This window comes from Anabrus simplex, chromosome 13, assembly GCF_040414725.1.
Source record: "Anabrus simplex isolate iqAnaSimp1 chromosome 13, ASM4041472v1, whole genome shotgun sequence".
In the NCBI taxonomy this organism is placed as follows: Eukaryota; Metazoa; Arthropoda; class Insecta; order Orthoptera; family Tettigoniidae; genus Anabrus; species Anabrus simplex.
In genome coordinates this window covers 105,095,188-105,123,017 of record NC_090277.1, presented here as the reverse complement: position 1 = coordinate 105,123,017, position 27,830 = coordinate 105,095,188, and the positions used below count along the sequence as shown (strand labels likewise).

The window sequence follows — 27,830 nt, the reverse complement described above, 5'->3', positions numbered from 1 at the left end:
TCAGCGCCGAGTAACGAGAAAATGGGTAAACAGTATTTAATGAAAATCGGTATATAAAGTCGGAGAATAAGAAACTACAGTTTACGGTATAAAATATTTTACAAATCACAGAGTCGAAAGAAAACTAAATGTGAAGGCCTACAATATATAAATCTCATAACATTGATCAACAATAACATTACATTGACCATTGTTTGTCGTGATGTGCTTTGTGGTTTCTGTTGCCCCTCATCTCCGGTAGATAGGATTACTGCTGCGTACAGAGTATTTTTTATTTGATTTACGTCGCACCGACATAAGTTTTATGGCGAGGATGGGATAAGAAAGGGCTGGAAGTGCCTTAGGCCTTAATTAAGGTACAGGCCCAGCATTTGACTGGTGTGAAAGTGGGAAACAACGGAATACCATCTTCAGCGCTGCCAACAGTGGGGTTCGAATCCACTATCTCTCGGATGCTAGCTCACACCTGCGCACCTCTAACCACACGGTCAACTCGCCCAGTCGTACAGAGTGTAACAGCCTGCCTGAATATTGATGGGAAGTAGCTGGGGAGTTAGATAACTTTCTTCTTTAGCATGCCATTCCCCTGGTTTTTAAATTTTCTGATACTACTGGTACGTAACACACTGGATCATCATAGCATTCGGGCTATTCAACCCCTCTTTTGAGGCACTGATTGGAATGAACAGTGTGCATATTTAGCAGAATAATGGCAGATGAGTGTTCATGGCAATCTGCGGCCTGGTCATCCCAGCTCTGGAACTTTGGAGTATTAGATTGGCACCGCAATCTAACCGCAGCACTGTTCGTTAAAAGTAATAAAACATGTGGCTTTCCATTTGATCGAGTATTTTATATGATAGCATTGCTTTTAATCGCTACATTCATACTCACGTTTTTGTAATGACCTATGTTGATTTCAGTTAGGAAAACCACAAAGTCAGTCTTTCTGAGAATCCCGTAGCGAAGCACGGGTACATCAGCTAGTCTGTTGAATATATTTAGAAACTGGGGGAGACCAGAGAATCAAAGAGCATCTAGCAGAGAATAGTATTCTTCAGAAAGTGTATACTCTCTCCCTTGACAGGTAGTAATCCTGCATGCAATCACATTACTAAGGAAAAATCACATAATTAGATCAGAATATTAATTAAAATGTTAATTGCTTAACAATCTGCTAAGCAAAATAATGTATTGCGGGTTAGAGTAACTTAAGCCTTCACCTGCAATTATTGGAGTGTTAATTTAATGATTTGATTTTATGATCACTCAATGTTGGCTGAACTTAGAGACCTATCAAAGTCTGATGATTCACCGGCAGGTGAGTTCGGAGAGAATGAAACAAAATTAAGCAAATCGGTCCAGTAGAACGGACAGACGGATTTGATGCAGCTGTTTTTAGCAAACTTTTAATACTGTCTATAGCAGGAGTTCCCAATTTGTAACGGCTCGACGGTCATATTGGAAACCTTAGTCATGTTCGCGGGCCGCACTTGAATAACAGGCCAATTTTCGTAAAATTCTGCAAATAGTACAGAAGCTCGAATACGAAATAATATGCATAATTCAATTGAAATAATAATAATAATAATAATAATAATAATAATAATAATAATAATAATAATAATAATTTCGTGTGGCTATTTCTAGCCGAGTGCAGCCCTTGTAAGGCAGACCCTCCGATGAGGGTGGGCGGCATCTGCCATGTGTAGGTAACTGCGTGTTACTGTGGTGGAGGATAGTGTGATGTGTGGTGTGTGAGTTGCAGGGATGTTGGGGACAGCACAAACACCCAGTCCCCGGGCCATTGGAATTAACCAATGAAGGTTAAAATCCCCGACCCGGCCGGAAATCGAACCCGGGATACTCTGAACCGAAGGCCAGTACGCTGACCATTCAGCCAACGAGTCGGACAATTGAAATAAAAGGTTTGATAATGTTAATTACTTAGGTAAAACATTATTTTCGTGGTGTAGGGGTAGCGTGCCCGTCTCTTACCCGGAGGCCCCGGGTTCGATTACCGGCCAGGTCAGGGATTTTTACCTGGACATGAGGGCTCGTTCGAGGTCCACTCAGCCTACGTGATTAGAATTGAGGAGCTATCTGACGGTGAGATAGCGGCCCCGGTCAAGAAAGCCAAGAATAACAGGCCGAGAGGATTCGTCGTGCTGATCACACGACACCTCATAATCTGCAGGCCTTCGGTCTGAGCAGCGGTCGCTTGGCAGGCCAAGGCCCTTCAAGGGCTGTAGTGCCGTGGGGAAGGAAGGGGAAGGAAGGAAGGAAAACATTATTTTACAATAGCATAAAAGAGTGAAATTCGGAGACGATGATTGAGGCCCTGGCCTTCTGAAGCCAGCTTGGCAGGTTCGGTGTTAGATCGTTCCGAAGGTGCTCAAATTTGTCGGCCTCGTGTCGGTAGATTTACTGGCTCGTAAAAAGAACTCCTGCGCGACAAAATTCCGGCACCTCGGCATCTCCGAAAACCATCTAAAGTAATTATTTGGACTTAAAAACCAATCATTATTTGAAATTTTGCATTTTAAATGTTTATAAATAAAAAATATTCTATTCAGATCAAGTGAATATTTAAAAACGATGAAAACAACTCAATTGGTTCAGATTTGGGTCTATACCGGGTATAAAAATGAATACGTTTTTGAACGACCAACAAAATATTCTTTTGTTACTATTCTTCACATTATTCATTAAAATGCTCTCGCGGGTCGCCATTTGGAAAGCCCTGGTCTATAGACTAGCGGACCTGTATTGCTCAACAGCATTTGTTATAAATAGGTCAGATAACTCGTCTTGATCTGCCTATTATAGTCATACTGTTTTTCCTGCCCTTTTCAATGGTTTTATGGACATTTAATAGGAATTGCGTTATGGTATGCCACAGTTCGTAGTCAGAATTCATCCATTCATGCTTTCATCATCATCATCATCATCATCTGTTTACCCTCCAGGGTCGGCTTTTCCCTCGGACACAGCGAGGTATCCCACCTCTACCGCCTCAAGGGCAGTGTCCTGGAGCTTCAGACTCTTGGTCGGGGATACAACTGGGGAGAATGACCAGTACCTCGCCCAGGCGGCCTCACCTGCTATGCTGAACAGGGGCCTTGTGGAGGGATGGGAAGATTGGAAGGGATAGGCAAGGAAGAGGGAAGGAAGCGGCCGTGGCCTTATGTTAGGTACCATCCCGGCATTCGCCTGGAGGAGAAGTGGGAAACCACGGAAAACCACTTCCAGGATGGCTGAGGTGGGAATCGAACCCACCTCTACTCAGTTGACCTCCCGAGGCTGAGTGGACCCCGTTCCAGCCCTCATACCACTTTTCAAGTTTTCGTGGCAGAGCCGGGAATCGAACCCGGGCCTCCGGGGGTGGCAGCTAATCACACTAACCACTACACCACAGAGGCGGACATTCATTCATGCTGTCTATTTGGTAAAAATATCTATCCATATATTCGCTTTTTTATCCTGCAGTTCTTGATGTAAAACTTGGTATTGTGTCGTACAAGGCCATGGCATTTTTTTTAGATGCCTTCATTCCCCTCTCTGAAGGTAACGCCTTCACCCTGGCCAGGAGTTTCAGATGGATGGGGAAGGAGCGATAGGTTAAGGAAGAGGGTAATTGGAATTAATGAATGATGAGGTGTGCGCGGATATTATTTAAATACCGGGGATGTGTGTTAGAAGTGAAAATTCAGAGGAGAGTACTAGGGTGGAAATTAATGGTTAGGAGGTGTGGAGACATTATACAATGAGGTAATGAGGAGTCGGATGAGATCGAGTGGCGGGGGTGGTGCGAGGAAGAAGCTAGTTGGGGGAAGGGGGGAACTGACGGGTTGATGAGGTGGAAATAGAGGAGGGGCTGTGGCCGGCCGGGGGCGAGGTCGTGTGTTGTTCGGGGGATGTCTAGTAGAAGGATGAGGTGGGGAACGAGAGGGCTCTACTTTGTGGAGCTGGCGGTATATAGAGGCTCCGTGTTGGATGAGGCGCTGTACATCATCATCTGCTGTTCTGGATTCTGAAGGCTCGACTGGCTGAGGCGCCGTCTTTCTGGAGTTCTCGGAGTACTCTTGGGCGGTGATTGAAGGGTCAACGCCGGGGATAACACAGCTGTATAGGGCGCTAGAAGACGATGGTGCCTGCGATGATGCGGCTGCTGCAGAGGGTGTGGCAGATGCTTCGGCTTCGCCTCGGGAAGATGTTGGTGGTGGTGGAGGGACGGCTGCTGCGAGCGTGGTAGATGCTGCGTCAGGTTGCGGGGGTGATATGCACCGAGCACAAGGTTGTGCTGGGGTTGAAAGGAGAGGGAAAGTGGAAGTCATAATTGGTGAAGGATGGGACTTTGCTACAGTTGTGATAGGAATGTGGGCAGATGTGGTGGTGGTAGTGCAGAAATAGGATCAAGACCGTTGCTGTAGTGTCCCCGGAAACGGTGCGGCTGCAGTGGGCATGGTAGGTGCGTCATCAGGTGGCGGCGATGGTGTGTACCACGGACTAGATTCCACTGTGTGTTGCTGTCGGTATACAGGGTGAAGCGTAATTCGCGCACTCGGGCGTCGCAGCGCGACTCCTCACATGCCAGCAATAAAAAAAATGCCTCTTACAAAATTTCATCTTGCGAGTATATCCGGCAGAAAAACGACGTTGAAGATTAGCAATCTGGCAACACTGTAACCACATGTAGGGTAACTACCTCTGTCAGCAGACATTGCTCGTATTGTACAGTTGGTGCAATGGATAGAGTTTTGGGTTAGCATGCAGGAGGTCGAGTGGTCGATCCTGGGTTGAGGCGTATGTTTTTTATTTCCTAAATGTAGTCCAGGTGGTATGGTATCTGGCATCTTAATCGTCAACAGCGATTGCAGCGGGTCCTCTAGAAACCATTTGCACTTACATACTACGATCCTAGAAATGAACGAACAATCGTTTTCATTGGTCAGCTTTGAAAGGCGCCCTTTCGTGGGCGTGAATTTATTCGCACCACTTCATCTACTAGATGTGAAACCTGTTTTCTTTGTACCCTCCTCCAATGGTCCCATAGATTAGTACCAACTATTATTCTTGCCTCGTTCAGGTCCATTACATTTAGTTAGGGCCTTACGTTACCAGTAGGCCTAGCAACGTGCTCTGCGAATAATGTCCAAACTCGGTTACAATTTGTATGTGTTATCACCATGGTCCCAATAATTCTGCCTTTCAACATTGCGTGTTGCGCCTGGTAACCGCATGCTGTTTAGTACGTATCTCAATGTATTATTATTATTATTATTATGTTGTAAATGTAGGATACATGTGACCTCAGAAACGGTGTCTTACCGTATCACAGTAGGTAATGTCAGATGGAAATGAGCAAATAAAAAATGCGCCTCAACCCAGGATCGAACCATCGACCTCCTGCATGCCAACCAAAAACTCTACCCACTGCACCAACTGTACAGCACGACGGGAGTGTGCTGACAGGGTTACTTACCCTACATATGGTTACAGTGTTGCCAGATTGCTATTCTTCAACGTCCGTTTTCTACCGGATATACTCGCAAGACGAAATTTTGTAAGAGACATTTTTTTATTGCTGGCATGTGAGGAGTCGCGCTGCGACGCCCGAGTGCGCGAATTACGCTTCATCCTGTATATACGCGCCGTTGCCGATGAGGTTCAAGACGTCGTCTTCGGTGGGGAGCTGTCGACTGACCGGAGGTGTTCGATCAGAGCCGTTCATTATCCTGAACACGCTGCTAGCTGGGACGCCCTCAGCGTGGAGTTCGCTAAGGATATCCTGGTCAGAGTAGCCACGCGACGAACTAGTTCTCGGGAACTACTTCACTCCCACGAACTGTGAAGTGTTTACTCGTCTCTCGAGAACTACTTCGCGAACTGTAGGACTTCACGAGTGTGAAGGAATGGGAAGGAACTTGTGTGCGGACGAACTACTTCAGCGGTTGCAGAGTGCTCTGGTGGGAAAATTACACATTTTGAAGTAGTTCGTGAAGTAGTTCTTTCTTGGGAGCGAGAGTGTTGGAGTCTGACTTTTAGCGCCACCGGCGAGGAAAAGGTTGACCAACGCTCAGATGTTATAAATTTATGTTTCAGTCAGGGGATGAAATCACCACCAAGAAAAGGGTTCTCCTACGATAGCAAATCCACGTTTAAAACATCTCATTTTCAAGTCGACAATATTTAACAGAAATTTTGATTATCTTTGAAAAGAAATAGATTTTTCGTACACTTACATTTCTGAGGGTGTGAGGGCGGGGGGAGTGTGAACTGACATTACCGGTAATAGGAACGTTCACCTCTATAGCATTTATGAATGTTACAGAGAAGTGCACCTGCGTGCTACCTGTTGTCCGTCTCTCACGCCGGGAGATTTGTTACGGTGAAGGAGATGTGCGGAGAAGGTGAGGGGTTTGGCGGCCATGGCCTATACTACTAACTGTCCCGGCATTCACCTTAATGCAGGAGAATGGAAAACCACGGAAAACCATTCTCAGGACAGCCGACTGTTGGGGCCAGCCTGACCCGTCTCCCGAATGCAGAGGCGTAGAGCCACGGGAGAGCCGTGGCCACTTGAGGGCCGAGACCCACTCTGCATCCACCGACAGAGTTTATTGATTTTCACCATCTACCTCAAGAAGTGGGTTGCATTCGTGTAACAGCCGTCACAGTATGTTTTTTTTTTTTTTTTAATATTTAAAATACTCAGAAAAGTTTTATTTCAGAAAACAATAGTCCATAGTACACGCAAATGTATGAGCAATCTTTTGCAATTGATGAGATTTTGATCAATTGTTATTTCATTCTCCAAATTTGTCTTTTCTTAATGAAATACTTCCTCTCATCCAGGGGCTTACAGGGGCTGCCTGGCCGAGGCGGTAGAGGCTTGCTCGGTTCGCCCGGAAGGACGTGGGTTCGAATTTCCCGTCAGGAAGTCGTAAAATGTAAGAAACGAGATTTCCACCTCCGGAGGTGCACATGGCCCTGAGGTTCACTCAGCCTACACCAAAAATGAGTACCAGCTTAATTCCTGGGGCAAAGGCGGCCGAGCGTAGAGCTAACCACTCTACCCCCATGAAGTACCGAGGTTTAGGCATGTCGGATATGCAAATGATGCCAGCCGCCGCAAGAGGAGACGTATGAACAGTACACATCTTGTTTTCTCTACTACTGTTCTATAACAGAGATACGTTTGTTTGTTTTTTTTTTTTTTTTTTTTTCTATTTACTTTACGTCACACCGACACAGATAGGTCTTATGGCGACGATGACACAGGAAAGGGCTAGGAGTGAGAAGGAAACGGCCGTAGCCTTAAGTAAGGTACAGCCCCGGCATTTGCCTGGTGTGAAAATGGGAAACCACGGAAAACCATCTTCAGGGCTGCTGGGGTTCGAACCCACTATCTCCCGAATACTGAATACTGGCCGCACTTAAGTGACTGCAGCTATCGAGCTCGGTCTGTCTGTTAGGTCATCAGCCCAGAGGCTGGTTGGATCCTCAAATAGCACCATCGAAGGTTATGCGGATATAAGGAAACCGCAAAAACCAATGGCAGCACCAAAATGAGGCGTACTAGGCAAGACGAGGAGTGAGGTAGTTTGCCATTGCTTTCCTCACTGGGTCAGAAAGTGCTATTGCAGCACGACTGATCCTATGAGCAACACCTTTCATAACACTCAGATGCACTAGTCGTGCTCTGAATGTCAATACTCAGCACCACCCATACCCCAAGAGCTTCCATATTGTCACAGCCATGGATGAGACTGGGACTTCGGTGAAAGCTACACTTTACTCTGGCCTGTCCCAAGGGATGGATACAAAAGTACTGCATCCATCAAGAAATGGCAGCAGGCAAATCGAGCTCGGTAGAGATACGTTAAACCTCTGAAAGTTGTCCACGTAATTTTAAATATTAATGAATGTGACATCGCTTCATGAATATCCCAAAGACTGTAAATTACTGTAATTATCCAGCTCATTATGCTTTCAAATGAAATGAAGTCATTGCCCAAACACAGGAAGAACAAACAAAATGGTTTACCGCACGACAAGCTGCAATCATTCTCCTTACTGTATTTTTTTTTTTTTTCATATATAAAGTTGTCCAATGATTAGAGGCATTATTTTTTCGCACTAACGATTAGTGCCACAAAAAATATTCTAAAACGATTTTCAGATATCTTAACGTATCACATGATTCTGATTAAGAAAACAGTGATTTTGTTTTGGCGAATTCTTTCTTTCTGTCTTAATCTGTTCACCCTCCAGGGTTGGTTACTCCCTCGGACTCAGCGAGGGATTCCACCTCTACCACCTCAAGGTCAGTGTCCTGGAGCGTGAGACATTGGGTCGGGGGATACAACTGGGGAGAATGACCAATACCGCGCCCAGGCGGTCTCACCTGCTTTGCTGAACAGGGGCCTTGGTGGGGGATGGGAATATTGGAAGGGATAGACAAGGAAGAGGGAAGAAAGCGGCCGTGGCCTTAAGTTAGGTACCATCCCGACATTTGCCTGGAGGAGAAGTGGGAAACCACGGAAGACCACTTCCAGGATGGCTGAGGTGGGAATCGAACCCACCTCTACTCAGTTGTCCTCCCGAGGCTGAGTGGACCCCGTTCCAGCCGTCGTACCACTTTTCAAATTTTGTGGCAGAGCCGGGAATCGAACCCGGGCCTCCGGGGGTGGCAGCTAATCACACTAACCACTACAACACAGAGGAAGACCTTTGGCGAATTAAAGCGATAATAATTATAATGGCGTATGGCCTCCAGAGCGGCCTGAGGTGGTCTTTTTCTCGTAGACGGTCTATCAGGCGACCTGCATGTCGTTTTTGTTTTGTTATTTGCTTTACGTCTCACCGATACAGATAGGTCTTACGGCGACGATGGGACAGGAGAGGCCTAGGAGTGGGAAGGAAGCGGCCGTGGCCTTAATTAAGGTACAGTCCCAGCATTTGCCTGGTGTGAAAATGGGAAACCACGGAAAACCAACCTGAGGGCTGCCGTCAGTGGGGCTCGAACCCACTATCTCTCGGATTCAAGCTCACAGCTGCGCGACCCTAACCGCACAGCCAACTCGCCCGGCGGCCTGCATCTCCGTGAAGATGAGGGCCCTACCTAGGATGATTTCTAATGCTGAATACGCCACACATACCTAGCCGCCGAGCCATTGGAATGAACCAAGTAAGGTTAAAATTCCCGACCAGGCCGGGAATCGAACCCGTGACCCTCTGAACCGAAGGCCAGTATGCTGACCATTCAACCAACGAGTCGGACATTACAGCGATAAGACCAGTTTAGAGCGAAATTTAGTTACTTTGCTATAAGTGTGAAACTACAGCGAAATTTATGGAACATATCTGCCTGTTTGGTCATCAGCCCAGAAGCTGGTTGGATCCTCAAATAGCACCACCAAAAGTTATGCAGTTATAAGGAAACCCCAAAAACCAATGGCAGCACCAAAATGAGGCGTACTAGGCAAGATGAGGAGTGCAGTAGTTTCCCATTGCTTTCATCACCGGTTCAGAAAGTACTATTGCAGCACGACTGCCCCTATGAGCAACACCTTTCATAACACTCAGATGCACTAGTCATGCTCTGAATGTCATTACTGAGCACTACCCATACCCCAGCAACTTCCATATTGTCACAGCCATGGATGTTGACTGGGACTTCGGTGGAAGCTACACTTTACTCTACCGGGCGAGTTGGCCGTGCGCGTAGAGGCGCGCGGCTGTGAGCTTGCATCCGGGAGATAGTAGGTTCGAATCCCACTATCGCCAGCCCTGAAGATGGTTTTCCGTGGTTTCCCATTTTCACACCAGGCAAATGCTGGGGCTGTACCTTAATTAAGGCCACGGCCGCTTCCTTCCAACTCCTAGGCCATTCCTATCCCATCGTCGCCATAAGACCTATCTGTGTCGGTGCGACGTAAAACCCCTAGCAAAAAAAAAAAAAAAAAAAAAAAAAAAAAACACTTTACTCTGGCCTGTGCCAAGAGATGGATGCAAATTGACAGCAGGCAGTTTATGGAAGGTAACGAACGAGCTTGAAATAGTAGCCTACTGCAATATTACATTTGTGAAGGGAGACAGAAGTACCTGTTCTTTTAATATTCTAGAAAATCTCTTAATGGTATGGCGATGCGTCCGCCTCCGTGATGTAGTGGTTAGCGTGATTAGTTACCACCTCCGGAGGCCCGCGTTCGATTCCCGGCTCTGCCACGAGTGCTGAAACGGGGTCCACTCAGCGTCGGGAGGTCAACTAGGTGGGTTCGAATCCCACCTCAGCCATTCTCGAGGTGGTTTTCCATGGTTTCCCGGTGCAGGTCTTTCGAGTTGACGACCTGCGCGTCGTGATGAGGATGAAATTATGCTGAAGACGGCACATATACCCAGTCCCCGAGCCATCGGAATTAACCATTGAAGGTTAAGAATCCCGACATTGCCGGGAATCGAACCCGGATCCCACTAGATCAAAGGCCAGCACGCTAACAATTTAGCCATGGAGCCGGACAATTTTTTTAAATGAAAAGTGTTATCCGTAGAAAAAAGGTACTTCGGGGGTCGACACATTCTTCTTCTTCTTTTCCTACCGCGTTTCCCACACCTGTGGGGTCGCGGGTGTGAACTGCGTCGCACATGTGGATTTGGCCTTGATTTACGGCCGGATGCCCTTTCTGACGCCAACCCTATATGGAGGGATGAAATCACTATTGCGAGTCTCTGTGTTGGGTTGTTTGAATATGAAGAGGAAAGTGTTGGGACAAAACACAAACACCCAGTCCTCGAGCCAGAATAATTAATCAGAAGTAATTAAAATCCCCTATCCGGCCGGGAATCGAACCCGGGACCCTCTGAACCGAAGGCCAGTACGCTGAACATTCAGCCAACGAGTCAGACAAGGGGTCGATACATTATTCTATTATAAAAGGGCGTCAGCCACAGAGATATTTATGGTGTTGAAGAGAACAAAAATTGTCCAAAGAAGGTCATATAGGAAGTTGGCACAAGTAAGCGGATGTAATGTCAGACTCAGCTCGGAGCACAGTGGTATTCAAAGTCCCCACCCACACAACAGGACTTATATTAATATTCCGACGTATTTCCTTGTGACTGTCAGTATGACGGCCGGGAACCTTTTCAAAACATTCCTCAGGCTAATGAGGTACGGTATTTCATGTTTTGTTAGACCTGTCACAGACCGAACAGTCACGAACAGTTTTATCATCGCTCTACTGTTCAGTAGCATAGCGTCACAGACAAGGCTGAACTCTGGTGGAGGAAGTCGTCTCTCATCTTGAACAAAATGAGAACATTACCATCAAGCAGCTAGTTTCCGAGGTCCTCGCCCGCGAACAGAACTGATTTGGCTTAGGTGAGTAGTCATTCATACATCTACGACTCACCAACAATCCCCACCACTTACCTGCATTTAGTGCAGTCTCTCAGGTGGCAGATTGCCTATCTGTTGTTTGCCTAGTCTCTTCTTAAATAATAGCAAAAATTTGGAAATTTATTGAGCATCTCCCTTGGTATATCATCATCATCATCATCATCATCATCTGTTTACCCTCCAGGTTCGGCTTTTTCCTCGGACTCAGCGAGGAATCCCACCTCTACCGCCTGAAGGGCAGTGACCTGGAGCTTCAGACTCTTGGTCGGGGGATACAACTGGGGAGAATGACCAGTACCTCGCCCAGGCGGCCTCACTTGCTATACTGAACAGGGGCCTTGTGGAGGGATGGGAAGATTGGAAGGGATAGGCAAGGAAGAGGGAAGGAAGCGGCCGTGGCCTTAAGTTAGGTACCATCCCGGCATTCGCCTGGAGGAGAAGTGGGAAACCACGGAAAACCACTTCCAGGATGGCTGAGGTGGGAATCGAACCCACCTCTACTCAGTTGACCTCCCGAGGCTGAGTGGACCCCGTTCCAGCCCTCGTACCACTTTTCAAATTTCGTGGCAGAGCCGGGAATCGAACCCGGGCCTCCGGAGGTGGCAGCTAATCACGCTAACCACTACACCACAGAGGCGGACTGGTATGTTATTCCAATCCTTAATTCCTCTTCCTATAAACGAATATTTGCCCCAATTTAACCTCTTGAATTCCAAATTTATCTTATTGTGATCCTTCCTACGACTAATCAATCAATCAATCAATCAATCAATCAATCAATCAATCAATCAATCAATCAATCAATCAATCAATCAATCAATCAATCAATCAATCAATCAATCAATCACCACTTACCTGCATTTAGGCCAGTCGCCCAGGTGGTACATACTCTATCTGTTGTTTGCCTAGTCTTTATTTAAATAACTGCAAAGAATTTTGAAATTTATCGATCATCTCCCATGGTAAATTATTCCAATCCCAAATTCCTCTTCCTATAAATGAATACCTGCCCCATGTTGTGATATTTTCTACTTTTAAAAACACCACTCAAACTTATTCGTTTACTAATGTCATTCCACGCCAGCTCTCCCCTTACAGCTCGTAACATACCACTTAGTCGAGCAGCTCGTCTCCTTTCTCTCAAGTCTTCCCAGCCCAAACTTTGCAACATTTTTGTAATGCTACTCTTTTGTCGGAAATCACCCAGAACAAATCGAACTGTTTTTCTTCGGATTCCCCCCTCCCCCCCCCCCCACTTCTCGAATCAAGTAATCTTAATGAGGGTCCCATACACTGGAACTATACTCCAGTTGGGATTTGACCAGAGACTTATATACGCTCCCTTTTACATCCTTTTAAAAAATTATATTTGTTCATGGCGTCGACCTCTCTTTTGCCACTTGCACCATATGATATGAACCTGCGTGTAATTGTAATTGCGGAAGTGTAGAGTTTTGAAAGCGAGGAAAGGAACGTTAAGGACGACACAAACACTCAGATAGGTAAATATTAATTGTTTTTGACTTTTTTGGCTTGGTTAGTGTACAACGGGTAAAAATCTATACATGTGTGTTTTTGTGTACAGGCAATGGCCTGTTTTTAAGAATTGGTGATTTTTGGAAAATTATTTGTTACTTATTGGATGACCCTCGTATGTTAAAATTTCGGAATTCGAATTAGTAAATTAATGTTTGTAATTACAACAAATTTTCGAATTCAAAAATTACTGTTTATTACAGTAGAGATAAATGACAGTAGAGACAATACACGACACTTACGGATTTAGCCTTGTTAAAATGGGAGACAATTCGACGGTGGCGCTCCAAGTGACTTGACCTGAAAAGTCGCGCTAAATTCAAATATCAATGGAAATGCATATACGAAAATGGATAAATAAATTACGTCTAGAAAGAAAGTGTTATTGAGATATTAACTTCGAAGTTGCTAAAGCAATTCTGGATAAATGATTGAAGAATTATTTAAAAGGTTATTATTTAAAGACTGAAATTAGACATATAAACAAGATGTGAAATGGACTGCTGTGAAATGGCTTGATCTTTCATTTATGCATTACTTTCTTTGCTTTAGCATTCCTGCCTGAACTTTTACGGTTAGATTTGTCTTTTTCCTCATTTAAAACATTTTATCATCACATTAAGACACTTGTCAATAAAAATATCGACACATTCCTTACACACATGATGCAATGAATTAACATTTAAAAAGCAGGACAATATTCCTCTTAATTCTTTTATAAGCGTAACGTCTCTTCTTTCTTGTACACCTTATCCAAATAACTTCTGTGACATTTCAAATCCCACAGATCACACCTACAACAACACATCGGTATTGAAGGTTAACTGCTGCACTATACAATAAAATATGCGTATTGTATATTTAAGCCAGTTAAAATATGGGTCGAGCAGGTCAGAAGATTATGAAGTAATATAAAAATCTCTTTGTCATTGGAAGAATATATATACAAACACAATATTACTTACATTTTCTTGCCACGAGGTAAACGAACGAAAGACCGCGCATTCTTCTCTACTTCATAGTTACTGCAGCCAAACTTTTCTCCTCATGTTGAGAGAAGATATCAAGGAATGACACACGCTACTATTTTATTATGTCAACTCACTGAAAACGCATAAATAACACCAAAAACTTCACACACGAATACACGTACTCTTATGACAGAATCAGTAGTTCTCAGGTCCATCCGCTAGAGAGTGCTCTAATAGCTGTCCCTCGATATCTCGCTGAGTGTCGCGTATTGTCTCTACTGTATTTGCGAAGATATATGGGTTTGAAATGCAGGCAGAAAATAATGAAAGAAAGAGGGCAGAAATCCACGTCATGTTCAATTTACGTTTTAAGAAATAAGTTATTTACCGTTTCATTGCAGTTTGTGTATTTTGATCGAATACAACCAAGAGTTAGGTCCCAGTCTAATATATACAGTCGCGAAGCTCTGATGATATTTTTCATCCGAGGCGACTACAGCACTCCAAGCGGCGAGGTAGGGGCAACTTGCTAGCAGACAACAGGGAACGAATTACCACTACAGTCTAAAATGATCATAACTTCTGAACCGTCCATGCAAATAATATCCTGAGAAGGTTATTGTAATCCTTATGAAATAGTGGAGAAGGTCAAACAATTTATTTCGATGAGGAGTTTGAGGATAATATCGAAATATTTATTTAATCTTAAGGAGTTATTTTTCTTCGCAGCGGACTTTAATATAAAATATCTTCTAGACGGCAACCGGTTCGAAATAGGTATATACCATCGCGGACTTTTTTTGTAGAAGTTTCTATGCTCTACAATTCGTACGCTTACATTCGGGGTCTATCGTTGAAGGTTCATCCAGCGTAAGCCAAGGAAGCAAGTGACCGACCGACCGACATCGAACCTGCCAAGTTGGGGAAGAAGGCCAGCGCTCTACTATTGGTTTACATGTTGCAGAAATTAGGCCTACTGTTACCATAAGCTGATGAAAAATATAGATACTATAGCATATATCCCTGGTACCTACTAAGCATGCTAAACTCTACCAACATAACATGATAATAATTAAATCTGTAGGCCTACCTTGAAGTATTCATCCTTCAGGCTTTCATACAGCCTATAGCTTTACTTGTTTCTGTAATTATCCTAAAAGAATAGTCTACATTAAACTTGTCTCCAGTCGCCAGGAACCTCAAGGTCAGCACTAATCTGTTGAAAGGGAGAATAGTGTTAATATTTCGGTTTTAGGTTATATAGGCCTATAAGATGTAGTGCGTTTTAAATAGGAACCATGTAACATTCATATACGTACCTCCTTGATGCTGAAATGCTTTCTCGGATGTTGGTGTTCATCTTTATGATTCTGGGTTCTACCAAATTTAAAACCTTTGTAAACTGTACTTCATCGTAGTAGTGAAGAGCTTCTTTCATCACTAGGAGTACGGTAATTATATCTGAAATAATGTGGTTTTCCCAACCTGTTCTAATAATAACCACTCGCAATCATCAACGAGGCTTTTGAAATAATTGAAGAACTTAATAGTCAGCGAAGATGCGATCCAAAGACATCCTCCTTTACCTAAACTAACTTCTGAAGTTTTGAGCCTGGGTATAACTCTCGGCAGTCAGTGTAACTAAGTAGGCTTACGGTGGACGGCTGAGTTGTGAATAGCAGTACATTATTTGGTCCTCGGAACGAGATTATTTCTTAATATAGTGACGCTCAGCGTGTTTTGGTTACTATTATTGAAATATGCATTTCTTGTGTGTGTGTTCGTACCATACAAGTGTATCGTTTTAATTCCTTCGGATTTGAAAACTAAATTATGTTATTATTACTGTCGTTGCGTCATTGTTACAGAAGAATGGGAAAACAAGTTGAAGCTGAGTTGGGAGATCAATTTGGCTTCAGAACAAATGTAGGAACACGTGAAGCAATCCTGACTACGTCTGACCTTAGAGGATCGAATCAAGAAGGACAAGCCCACGTACATGGCATTCGTAGATCTAGAAAAGGCATTCGATAATGTTGATTGGACCAAGCTATTTAAGATTCTGAAGGTGATTGGGATCAGATACCGAGAACGAAGAATTATCTACAATCTGTATAAAAATCAGTCTGCAGTGATAAGAATCGAGGGCTTTGAAAAAGAAGCAGCAATCCAGAAAGGCGTGAGGCAAGGCTGCAGTTTGTCCGCCCTCCTTTTCAATGTTTACATAGAACAGGCTATAAAGGAAATCAAAGAGGAATTTGGAAAGGGAATCACAGTCCAAGGAGAGGAAATCAAAACCTTGAGATTTGCCGATGATATTGTTATTTCATCTGAGACGGCAGAAGATCTCGAGAAGTTGCTGAATGGTATGGATGAAGTCTTGGGTAAGGAGTACAAGATGAAAATAAATAAGTCCAAAACAAAAGTAATGGAGTGCAGTCGAACAAAGGCAGGTGATGCAGGAAATATTAGATTAGGAAATTAAGTCTTTGAGGAAGTAGATGAATATTGTTACTTGGGTAGTAAAAGAACTAACGATGGCAGAAGTAAGGAGGACATAAAATGCAGACTAGCACAAGCAAGGAAGAGCTTTCTTAAGAAAAGAAATTTGCTCACTTCAAACATTGATATCGGAATTAGAAAGATGTTTTTGAAGACTTTCGTGTGGAGCGTGGCATTGTATGGAAGTGAAACATGGACGATAACTAGCTCAGAAAGAAAGAGAATAGAAGCTTTTGAAATGTGGTGTTACAGAAGAATGCTGAAGGTGAGATGGATAGATCGAATCACGAATGAAGAGATACTGAATGGAAATGGTGAGAGGAGATCGATTTGGCTAAATTTGACGAGAAGAAGAGATAGAATGATAGGACATATTTTAAGACACCCAGCACTTGTTCAGTTGGTTTTTGAAGGAAGTGTAGGTGGTAAGAACGGTAGGGGTAGGCCACGGTATGAATATGACAAGCAGATTAGAGCAGATGTAGGATGCAATAGTTACGTAGAAATGAAAAGGTTAGCACAGGATAGGGTGTCATGGAAGGCTGCATCAAACCAGTCTATGGACTGATGACTCAAACAACACAAGTCGTTGTTGTTCACTGTAATACTATACAACCCTGTACTACGAAATAAACTTGTAACTTTTCTTATCATGAAGCAAGGGGCACATTTTCAATTATTGCGGGAGGCCGCGAGTTTCTTAGCGCCGCTACTGCTCGCCGTGTAATTGAGCCGTTGAACCACTAGGAAGAAGGAATCTACAAAAGGAGAGCTCTGGTGCCGTTAAGGATCCCGCTATTGGCGGAACAAAAGATTGCTGCTGTTGAAAGGCGCCAGACGTAACGATGATTTAAACTTGAACTTAGTAGTTCTTTGTATTATTTAAAGAACTCGACCATAAATCAGTAGCCTCACGTGGCTGTACGCCCGTTTGGGTACAGGAGGCCTTGAGATAAAAAGACTTGTGGCACAACAAGCCAAGGTACAGCAGCAGTTTCATATTCAAATTACAAGACGTGTGGGGTCTACTTGAGATTTAGCTGGCCAGGTTCAAATTGCCGTACCTGCCGGGCTGAGTGGCTCAGACGGTTGAGGCGCTGGCCTTCTAACCCCAAGTTGGCAGGTTCGACCCTGGCTCAGTCCGGTGGTATTTGAAGGTGCTCAAATACGACAGCCCCGTGTCGGTAGATTTACTGGCACGTAAAAGAACTCCTGCGGGACTAAATTCTCCCACCTCGGCGTCTCCGAGGACCTTAAAAAGTAGTTAGTGGGACGTAAAACAAATAATATTATTATTATTAATTGCCGTACCTTTCTTTCTTTCTTTCTTTCTTTCTTTCTTTCTTTCTTTCTTTCTTTCTTTCTTTCTTTCTTGATCTGTTTACCCTCCAGGGTTGGTTTTTCCCTCGGACTCAGCGAGGGATCCCGCCTCTACCGCCTCAAGGGCAGTGTCCTGGAGCGTGAGACATTGGGTTGGGGGATACAACCGGGAGAATGACCAGTACCTCTCCCAGGCTGCCTCACCTGCTATGCTGAACAGGGGCCTTGCGGGGCGGGGGATGGGAAGATTGGAAGGGCTAGACAAGGAAGAGGGAAGGAAGCGGCCGTGGCCTTAATTTAGGTACCATCCCGGCATTTGCCTGGAGGAGAAGTGGGAAACCACGGAAAACCACTTCGAGGATGGCTAAGGTGGGAATCGAACCCACCTCTACTCAGTTGACCTCCTGAGGCTGAGTGGACCCCGTTCCAGCCCTCGTATCACTTTTCAAATTTCGTGGCAGAGCCGGGAATCCTACCCGGTCCTCCGGGGGTGGCAGCTAATCACACTAACCACTACACCACAGAGGCAGACTTGCCGTACCTTACCGAATATAATGCTCTATCTACCTGCATCAAATATATATGTGTTTGTTTTCTTGTAATAATAATACGGTAGAGCCCCGTTTATCCGAAATAAAGGGGGCGGAGCCACTTCGGTTGACGCGTGTTTTCGGATGACACATGGTAAATACTTTTGGAAGTTAAATGTCGAAATAAAAGTGCATAAACTTTGTTAAGCAAAGGTGCATACTGTATATTAACATTAAAATGTTTACATAATGTCACTCATTGTATAAAAACTGTGATTTTCTTTTGAATTTTCTTGGTGCAGCGCTATCGTGGAACTATGTCGCGCCATCGTTTAATCAACAACATATCAGCTGGTGTAGGTTCAACGCTTTGTTCAACAAAGCGCAAAGCGATCTGAAATAATTAAACATTTTCTACTGAACTGAATACTGTATACAGTAATTTTATTACAGTAGTGTAATTGAAGCGTGTTGTAGGCCTACTGCATTTTAAAAAAAATTCGAAATCAATCTTACCTCCAATGCATTAAATCCATCATCTAATGTAACTCGATTCTCAGAACTGCTATTGTCAAGGTCGGAGTCGTCTGCATAATCTTCATGACGAATAATAATAATAATAATAATAATAATAATAATAATAATAATAATAATAATAATAATAATAATAATACATAATTTCTGCTTGTTCAAGAAAAATGTATCATGGAACGAACTAGAGGGTAAGAAACTTTTGTTTTATGCTACATGTGCACTCTGGCATAAGTCATAATATAAAAATAGGGTTTGCCTAGTAGCTCTCAGCACGTATAGCAAGGGAAATACTAATATCGACGGCTAAGAACGAGAGGACAAAAACAAAATATTAAAATACAATTTTGCCAGAGCATTTCGGTTAAGCCGGGCTTCGGTTAAGCGGGGTTCTACTGTAATAACTAGCTGAAACACGCCAAGATACGAGGGTCAATGGGGTAAATATTTATTGAAGGATTTCCTTATATACGACATTCCTAGTACTTTATACTTTTACAGTTTTCCTTACATCACACTGACACATGTATCTTACGGCGACGATGGGATATGAAATGGCTAGAAGTGACCGTGGCCTTAATTAAGGTACAGCGCCGGGCTGAGTGGCTCAGACGGTTGAGGCGCTTGCCTTCTGACCCCAACTTGGCAGGTTCAATCCTGACTTAGTCCGGTGGTATTTGACGGTATTCAAATACGTTAGCCTCATGTCGGTAGATTTACAGGCACGTAGAAAGTTTCCTGTGGGACTAAATTCCGGTACCTCGGCGTTTCCGAAAACCGTAACAAAGTAGTTAGTGGGACGTAAAGCCAATAATATTATTATTTAATTAAGGCACAGCCCCTGGCGTGAAAATAGGAAATCGCAGAAAACCACCTTTCGGGCTGCCGACAGTGGGGATCAAACCTACTATCTCCCGAATCCAAGCTGATAGCTACCCAGCCCCTGCTTGGCGCATTCGTTGTACCTCAAACCTTTCGGCACTATTGCAACTTAAAATCATTCTCTTGATATTGCAACTTTATAAAATCATTCTCTTGATATTGCAACTTTACAAAATCATTCTCTTGATATTGCAACTTTATAAAATCATTCTCTTGATATTGCAACTTTATAAAATCATTCTCTTGATATTGCAACTTTACAAAACCATTCTCTTGATATTGCAACTTTATAAAATCATTCTCTTGATATTGCAACTTTATAAAATCATTCTCTTGATATTGCAACATTTAAATTGCCATGGCTAAAAATTGGCTGAGGTAAACAGACACCTTCACGTACCCTTAGGTTTATTGATCGTGATAAAAATGCCAAGCGAATTGGAAATTGATGCCTCTTCAAAGAAAATGGAAGTGTCTTATCGGATATTAAGTCAGTTCGAGAGATCAAGACTCTCTGTCCAGTTTTATCTTCACCTTTTATTTCCAAATCTAAACAATGTTTGTATATACTTTTTAGAATTAGGCCCTAATCTGGTTCCGTTTAGGAGCCGTTGGAAAAGGTTCCGATTTTTCTTTCTTAATCTGCATACCCTCCAGGGTCGATTTTTCCCTCGGACTCAGGGAGGGATCCCACCTCTACCGCCTCAAGGACAGTGTCCTGGAGCTTCATACTCTGGGTCGGGGATACAACTGGGGAGGATGACCAGTACCTCGTCCACGCGGCCTCGCCTGCTATGCTGAACAGGAGACTTGTGGGGGGGATGGGAAGTTTGGAAGGGATAGACAAGGAAGAGGGAAGGAAGCGGCCGTGGCCTTAAGTTAGGTACCATCCCAGCATTTGCCTGGAGGAGAAGTGGGAAACCACGGAAAACCACTTCCAGGATTGCTGAGGTGGGAATCGAACCCACTTCTACTCAGTTGACCTCCCGAGGCTGAGTGGACCCCGTTCCAGCCCTCGTACCACTTTTCAAATTTCGTGGCCGAGCCGGGAATCGAACCCGGGCCTCCGGGAGTGGCAGCTAATCACACTAACCACTACACCACAGAGGTGGACCGTTCCGATTTTTGAGGACCAAAACTATGGCTCCAAATTTTAAAATAAAAATATGTGGTGGCAAACCATTAATTCCAAGGAATTCAAGGTTTATGTAGGAAATTGAAGTAGCTAGTTTTCATCTTCAGTATTAATTTTCTGACGCTAGTGTATGGTTTTGAATTACCAGGTAGCCTGTAAGACCAATGACTTTCAAATTAGTCAATTAAGAATGGCAACTTTAGAGATAATGATACCTTTCGCAGAGTAAATGTTCTGATAGCAGCATCAATCAATCAATACTGATCTGCATTTAGGGCAGTCGCCCAGGTGGCAGATTCCCTATCTGTTGCTTTCCTAGCCTTTTCCGAAATGATTTCAAAGAAATTGGAAATTTATTGAACATCTCCCTTGGTAAGTTATTCCAATCCCTAACTCCCCTTCCTATAAATGAATATTTGCCCCAGTTTGTCCTCTTGAATTCCAACTTTATCTTCATATTGTGATCTTTCCTACTTTTATAGACGCCATTCAAACCTATTCGTCTACTAATGTCATTCCACGCCATCTCTCCGCTGACAGCTCGGAACATACCACTTAGTCGAGCAGCTCTTCTTCTTTCTCTCAATTCTTCCCAACCCAAACATTGCAACATTTTTGTAACGCTACTCTTTTGTCGGAAATCACCCAGAACAAATCGAGCTGCTTTTCTTTGGATTTTTTCCAGTTCTTGAATCAGGTAATCCTGGTGAGGGTCCCATACACTGGAACCATACTCTAGTTGGGGTCTTACCAGAGACTTAAATGCACTCTCCTTTACATCCTTACTACAACCCCTAAACACCCTCATAACCATGTGCAGAGATCGGTACCCTTTATTTACAATCCCATTTATGTGATTACCCCAGTGAAGATCTTTCCTTATATTAACACCTAGATAGTTACAATGATCCCCAAAAGGAACTTTCACCCCATCAACGCAGTAATTAAAACTGAGAGGACTTTTCCTATTTGTAAAACTCACAACCTGACTTTTAGTCCCGTTTATCAACATACCATTGCCTGCTGTCCATCTCACAATATTTTCGAGGTCACGTTGCAGTTGCTCACAATCTTGTAACTTATTTATCACTCTATAGAGAATAACATCATCCGCAAAAAGTTGAACGTGTTGCTATAAATTTGAATTACGATATCACCATGTGCTAAAATTCTGACTGGTAGTTCAATAACACTCGATCTTTCATAATCTACAGACGGGCAGTCACCGTTAATGAAAATGAAGGATCTACAGCCTGTTTCCAGTCATTCGACCGAGTCAGGAATGGAATGAATGAAGCCCCATCTACAGTAGCGGTGAGGGTAGGAATTGTGCCGGCCGCCGAAGGCTGTCGCACTCCTCTGGGGCAATGATTAATGAATGACAGATGAAATGAAATTATATTTGAGGGTGTTGCTGGAATGATTTTTTTTTTTTTGTTAAAAATGAAGCCATGTTTTCCAGTGTTGACTTAGTTAAATGTAGCAAAGGCTTTTCAGTCTGTCAAACACATAGCAAATACAATGTAAATTAAAACACTAAAAGCATATCTGTAAAACACACACTAACATACAAAGAATGACATGTTTCGTTCTACAAGAACATCCTCAGATTCTATCAAATCACTTAAAATAAGCTTATATATGGAATGAAATATGACAGGGAAAACCGGAGTATCCGGATAAAAGTCTGTCCCGCCTCCGCTTTGTCCAGCACAAATCTCACATGCAGTGACCGGGATTTGAACCACGAAACCCAACGGTGAGAGGCCGGCGCGCTGCCGCCTAAGCCATGGAGGCTCACAGTCGCCTTTACTGATTTCTTGGAAAAAATCTGCGAATTCCATTTTGTATGGTTTTGCCCGCATTTTTTATGTAAGTTAAGCAGCGTGTTTTGAAAAAGATTCAAAGAGGAAATTATTACAATACAATACAATACAATACAATGGATTTATTTTATCTGGCAAGATTAAGGCCATTAGGCCCTCTCTTCCATCTAACCAGAAAATACAGTATCTACATGTGCAAATTAAAATAAATAGACTTAGGCCTACAATTGAAACATCTTGCAACTACTAAACAATGCAATATTATTTTATTTATTTATTTATTATGCCTTTGTAGGTGGCATCATATTATGATGAAAAGCAGAAAATTAAAAATAGGAAAAATAGGAAAATGATGATGATGATGAAGATGATTGTTTACACAATTATGAAATGATTACCTAATTTCAATTAACCTTGATAATAACAGTGAGATTATATAAAGTCTATAGTTTGAGGAAGGCTAAATCTACAAAATTTCCATAACATACAAATAACAATATAGGACTTCATTACTTACTAGGTACCGGTGACAAAGTTGCCTAAAACTAGCAGGTGAGGCTCCTCTAACAGAGACGGGTAGTGTATTCCATTGTCGTGCCGAAGAAATAACAAATGAGTTTGTGTATCGTATGGTGCGGTGAGGTGGAATAGATAAGAGTGTATCAGATTTTGACCGTGTTCCGAAACTGTGATTGGATGAGAGGTGGTGAAATGTACTTCAACACAATTATAAAATAATAAATAATTGTTTGGCAATAAGCATGTGACAGTGTCAAAACCTTAATGAAATCTCTCCCAAGAACAATTATTTTTCCACCAGAGGTAATGGAATGTCGTTACCTATGATATATTTTAGAAGACGATTCACACACATTCATGAATGCCTATTTGCCATTGGGGCTTTATCCCATATTGAGCCGTGCTAATCAAATATCGCCAGCTGCTTTGGAATTTATTTTAAAACCAGACACCGAATTCTCATTTAAATTTAGAGGTTTGTTGAATGTAATGTGCACTGTTCAACAACAGCTCAGCAAAACAGCGGGGCTAGGGATGGGCCACTCGATCGCCTGCTCGAGCAGGCTCGAGTGCTGACGTCACGAACTGGTGTGTCGAGCGTGGTCGAGCCAGATCGAGCAACACGGAATTCCCTCGTGACGTAGGCTTGCATGTGCGCTAAGCAGGAGTGTGTTAGGGCTCGAGCCATAATTCCGTCTGCACTCATTCACGTTGATATTCACCTTCCGGCACTACGCGTAGAGTAGAAGTAGTCATTAGCGATAGCGTCCATTCTACAGAAATACATACGTACCGTAAGTCATAGTGGACGCATCGTTTATTAAATCCATATATGCACAGAATTACTTTTTTTTTTCATCAAATGGAAGTGACTGCTCGACATGGCGATGAGCTCTGCATAGTGATAGTATTTGTGTGGTTTTCCTTTCGTTACTTGGTCGCTACTTCCATTTTTGGTTCTTCTGAACATTGTATGTATCATTTTAATAATATATTCTGTTCACTTTTATTATAATGCTATATTTACTATTTCTCCTACATAATAAACAAATGTGAACAGACCTGAAGTCCTGCGTTCGATATAATATAACTGGGTTTTTTGCTATTGGTTTTACATCGCACCGACACAGATAGGTGTTATGGCGACGATGGGATAGGAAAGGTGTTAGGAGTGGGAAGGAAGCGGCCGTAGCCTTAATTAATCTACAGCCCCAGCATTTGTCTGGTGTGAAAATGGGAAACCACGGAAAACCACTTCGAGGATGGCTGAAGTGGGAATCGAACCCACCTCTACTCAGCTGACCTCCAGAGGCTGAGTGGACCCCGTTCCAGCCCTCGTACCACTTTTAAAATTGCGTGGCAGAGCCGGGAATCGAACCCGGACCTCCGGGGGTGGCGGCTAATTACGCTAACCACTACACCACAGAGGCGGACTTACTTACATATTACGCCGTTTCATTTCTCAGGCGATAATATTACTCTAGGATAACAACCATATAATCCATATACTCCTATGTTGTGTAAGGGATTCAATGTATTCCGTTAATAATGTTAAGGCATTATCATTATAAATATTATTTTCATGGTACGAAATGAAACAAGCTATTTCTGGAATTGCCGGGTGAGGATATAGTTTGTTCAGTTGTGTTCCTGTACACACACTGGTTTCATTTCAGAGCAAAGAAGATAGCCACTCATCTGATTTAGTACAAGGTAATCACTCATAGATGGCAGGCCATACTCCTGCTCGAGTACTGCTCGACCTAGATCGAGCAGTGACGTCATCAGCTCGAGCCGCTCGAGCTGCGCTCATGCTCATCCCTAAGCGAGGCTATTCCTCTCCACGAAGTACAGTATGACAACGACTGCGCATGCGAGCCTGCTCCCCTGCCACGCCCCCTATCGGGCCTGCTGCTCAGTGCTCTCTTGGTTCAGGTGGGCTTGAAGGTCCTGGCGGGCGCATTAGCCAATAAGAATGCTACGTTTGTCTTTATAATTTAAAAACATATGGCAAGAAATGTTTATGCTATCAAACATGCTCTGCAAATCTACAGGCCAAGAGCTTTCGTCAGAATGCTTTACGATATCAATCGATCTAGCCGTTCTCTCGAAATCGATGCAACAAAAATCAGCCTAGTGTTTTAAACATATAGTTTATTATTATTATTATTATTATTATTATTATTATTATTATTATTATTTAAAAGCACAAACATTTCTTGCCGTATGTTTCTAAATTATTAAAGACAAATGCAGCATTCTTATTGGCTAATGCGCTCGCCAGTACTTCCAAGTCCACCTAAACCATGAGAGCGCTGAGCAGCAGGCCCGATAGGGGACGTGGAAGGGAAGTAGGCTCGCATACGCAGTCGTTGTCTTACTGGTCAGCTGTATTGTACTTCGTGGACAGGAATTATTATTAATTATTAATTAATTATTAATATTAATAATATTATTAATTGTCTGTCTGTTAGGTCATCAGCCCAGAGGCTGGTTGGATTCTCAAATAGCACCACCAAAGGTTATGTGGTTATAAGGAAACCCCAAAAACTAAAGGCAGCACCAAAATGAGGCGTACGATGCAAGATGAGGAGTGAGGTAGTTTGCCGTTGCTTTCCTCACTGGGTCAGAAAGTACTATTGCAGCACGACTGCCCCTGTGAGCAGCACCTTCCATAACACTGAGATGCACTAGTCATGCTCTGAATGTCATTACTCAGCACTACCCACACCCCAGCAACTTCCATACTGTCACAGCCATGGATGTTGACTGGGACTTCGGTGGAAGCTACACTTTACTCTAGCCTGTGCCAAGAGATGGATGCAAAAGTACTGTATCCATCAAGAAATGACAGTAGGCATTTAGACACAAAATTAACTTGCACAGTTTTGCAGCCAGACAATGTACAAGAAACTTGAAACTCCAGGAGGTATGGACTCAAGAAAGACGACAGACTCACAGTGGGAGGATGAAGAAGTTTTGGGAGGATAAGAGAAACAAGAAGAAGAATGCTAACTAATGGTTCTACGTGCTCCTTAGAGGGCCTAACGCATATAATAATAATAATAATAATAATAATAATAATAATAATAATAATAATAATAATTATTATTATTATTATTATTATTATTATTATCAGGATAAGATTTTCAGTATGCGCCAGCTAATTGAATAATCCTACGAAAGGAATAGACATTTATATTTCATAGATCTAGAAAAGGCATATGACAATGCACCGAGGGAAAATATATTAGCTGTACTGGGGGTTATGGAATTGTATGTATGTATGTATGTATGTATGTATGTATGTATGTATGTATGTATGTATGTATGTATGTATGTATGTTCAGTCCTTCAGCGCTTCCGCTGGTGGGATCCTAAACAGCTCTGCCATAGCTGTCATAGATGACCTAGGCATCACTGAAGAGGCGTACGAGGGAAATGATGAGTGAGGTAGTTTCCCGTTGCTTTCCTCACCGAGCCAGAGATGCTATTATATATCAGTCTGCCAAGCCCACTGAAATGCATCAACCGACCCTATGAGCAACATTTTCACACCATTCATAGCGGGGCCTGGCTGCATAAGGATTGACATTACTAGCATCGCCCATACCTCAGTCACTTTCATATTGTCAAAGCCAAGGATAAGACAGAGACAGATCTATGAAAGTAATAAAATTGCTCTAGCCCATACCAGAAGACATAGTGCACTGTAAACACTAGGTCCTGACAGCAAAGGCCTGTTATGGAATTAAGAATAGATTATTAAATGCATTCAGCGGTATTTATATTGACAATTGGGTTGCAGTAAGAATAACATTGCTGGTAGAATGAGTATTTATATTGACAATTGGGTTGCAGTAAGAATAACATTGCTGGTAGAATGAGTTTTTAGCTCAAGGGATTACATGGGTTAGATAAGGCTACAATCTCATCATGAACCATGAAAATATGTGCAATGAGTATGATATGCTTTTCCAAGATTGAAGTTATGTAAGCAGGTAAAAGGTCTAAGAGAACTGAATGTCAGGTTGTGAATATAAAGCTGGAACAGTATTTAGGATGTGTATTCTCACAGGATGGTAGCATAGTAAGAGAGATTGAATCAAGCAGTAGCGATGGCTCTCAGGAGCACATGGGCACGTGAACACCCAGTTCTAATGCATATTCACGCATTCATGGATACCGGTAATTCAAAATTGTTTCCTTTTGTCGACCTCATTTCGTCAATCGATCGAAAGCATTCGACTTATATCGAAGCTCCCTCACTAACAGCTGTTCCTTTCGACTGTCAATGCCAGGGAGCACACTGGACATTTCGCTACGAGCTTTAAGACTATACGCAGGCGCAAGGAGATGACGTCATGGTTTATGCACAGATATCTCCATAAGCGAGGAGCACGGTAAGGAATGTGCCCTTGCGTCTACAACCACCTTCAAACCAGAGATAGTATTACAGTTGACCACAAGGGTCCGCCACTTCCCCTGTTGCTGTTGGCCACAGCTCCCAGAAGTTACAATTGCATTACATCGCCGGAAGATTTCGCTAGTAGCTAATTCTGAACAGGTGTTCGTAACCACGTGACCAGAAACCAGAGCATCAGCCTCAGCCAAAGCCTGAGCGACTCAGCCCGACAGTCGTAATTTTAGTTTACTAGTACACTCACAGATTAG

The 27,830-nt window shown here is 43.1% G+C and overlaps 1 protein-coding gene across 5 annotated transcripts in view; it reads left to right on the top strand.

The window, feature by feature from the left end:
- LOC136884660 (organic cation transporter protein) overlaps positions 1-27,830 on the top strand; it is a 257,104-nt gene that overhangs the window by 112,999 nt on the left and 116,275 nt on the right. The window contains exon 1 of one of the 5 annotated variants that reach the window (XM_068230178.1): positions 11,297-11,386. The exons of the other annotated variants lie outside the window; for them this stretch is intronic. The gene's annotated coding sequence lies outside the window, so the exon portion shown is untranslated. Of the gene's footprint in view, positions 1-11,296; positions 11,387-27,830 lie in introns of those variants that run through there. 5 annotated transcript variants of the gene reach the window in all.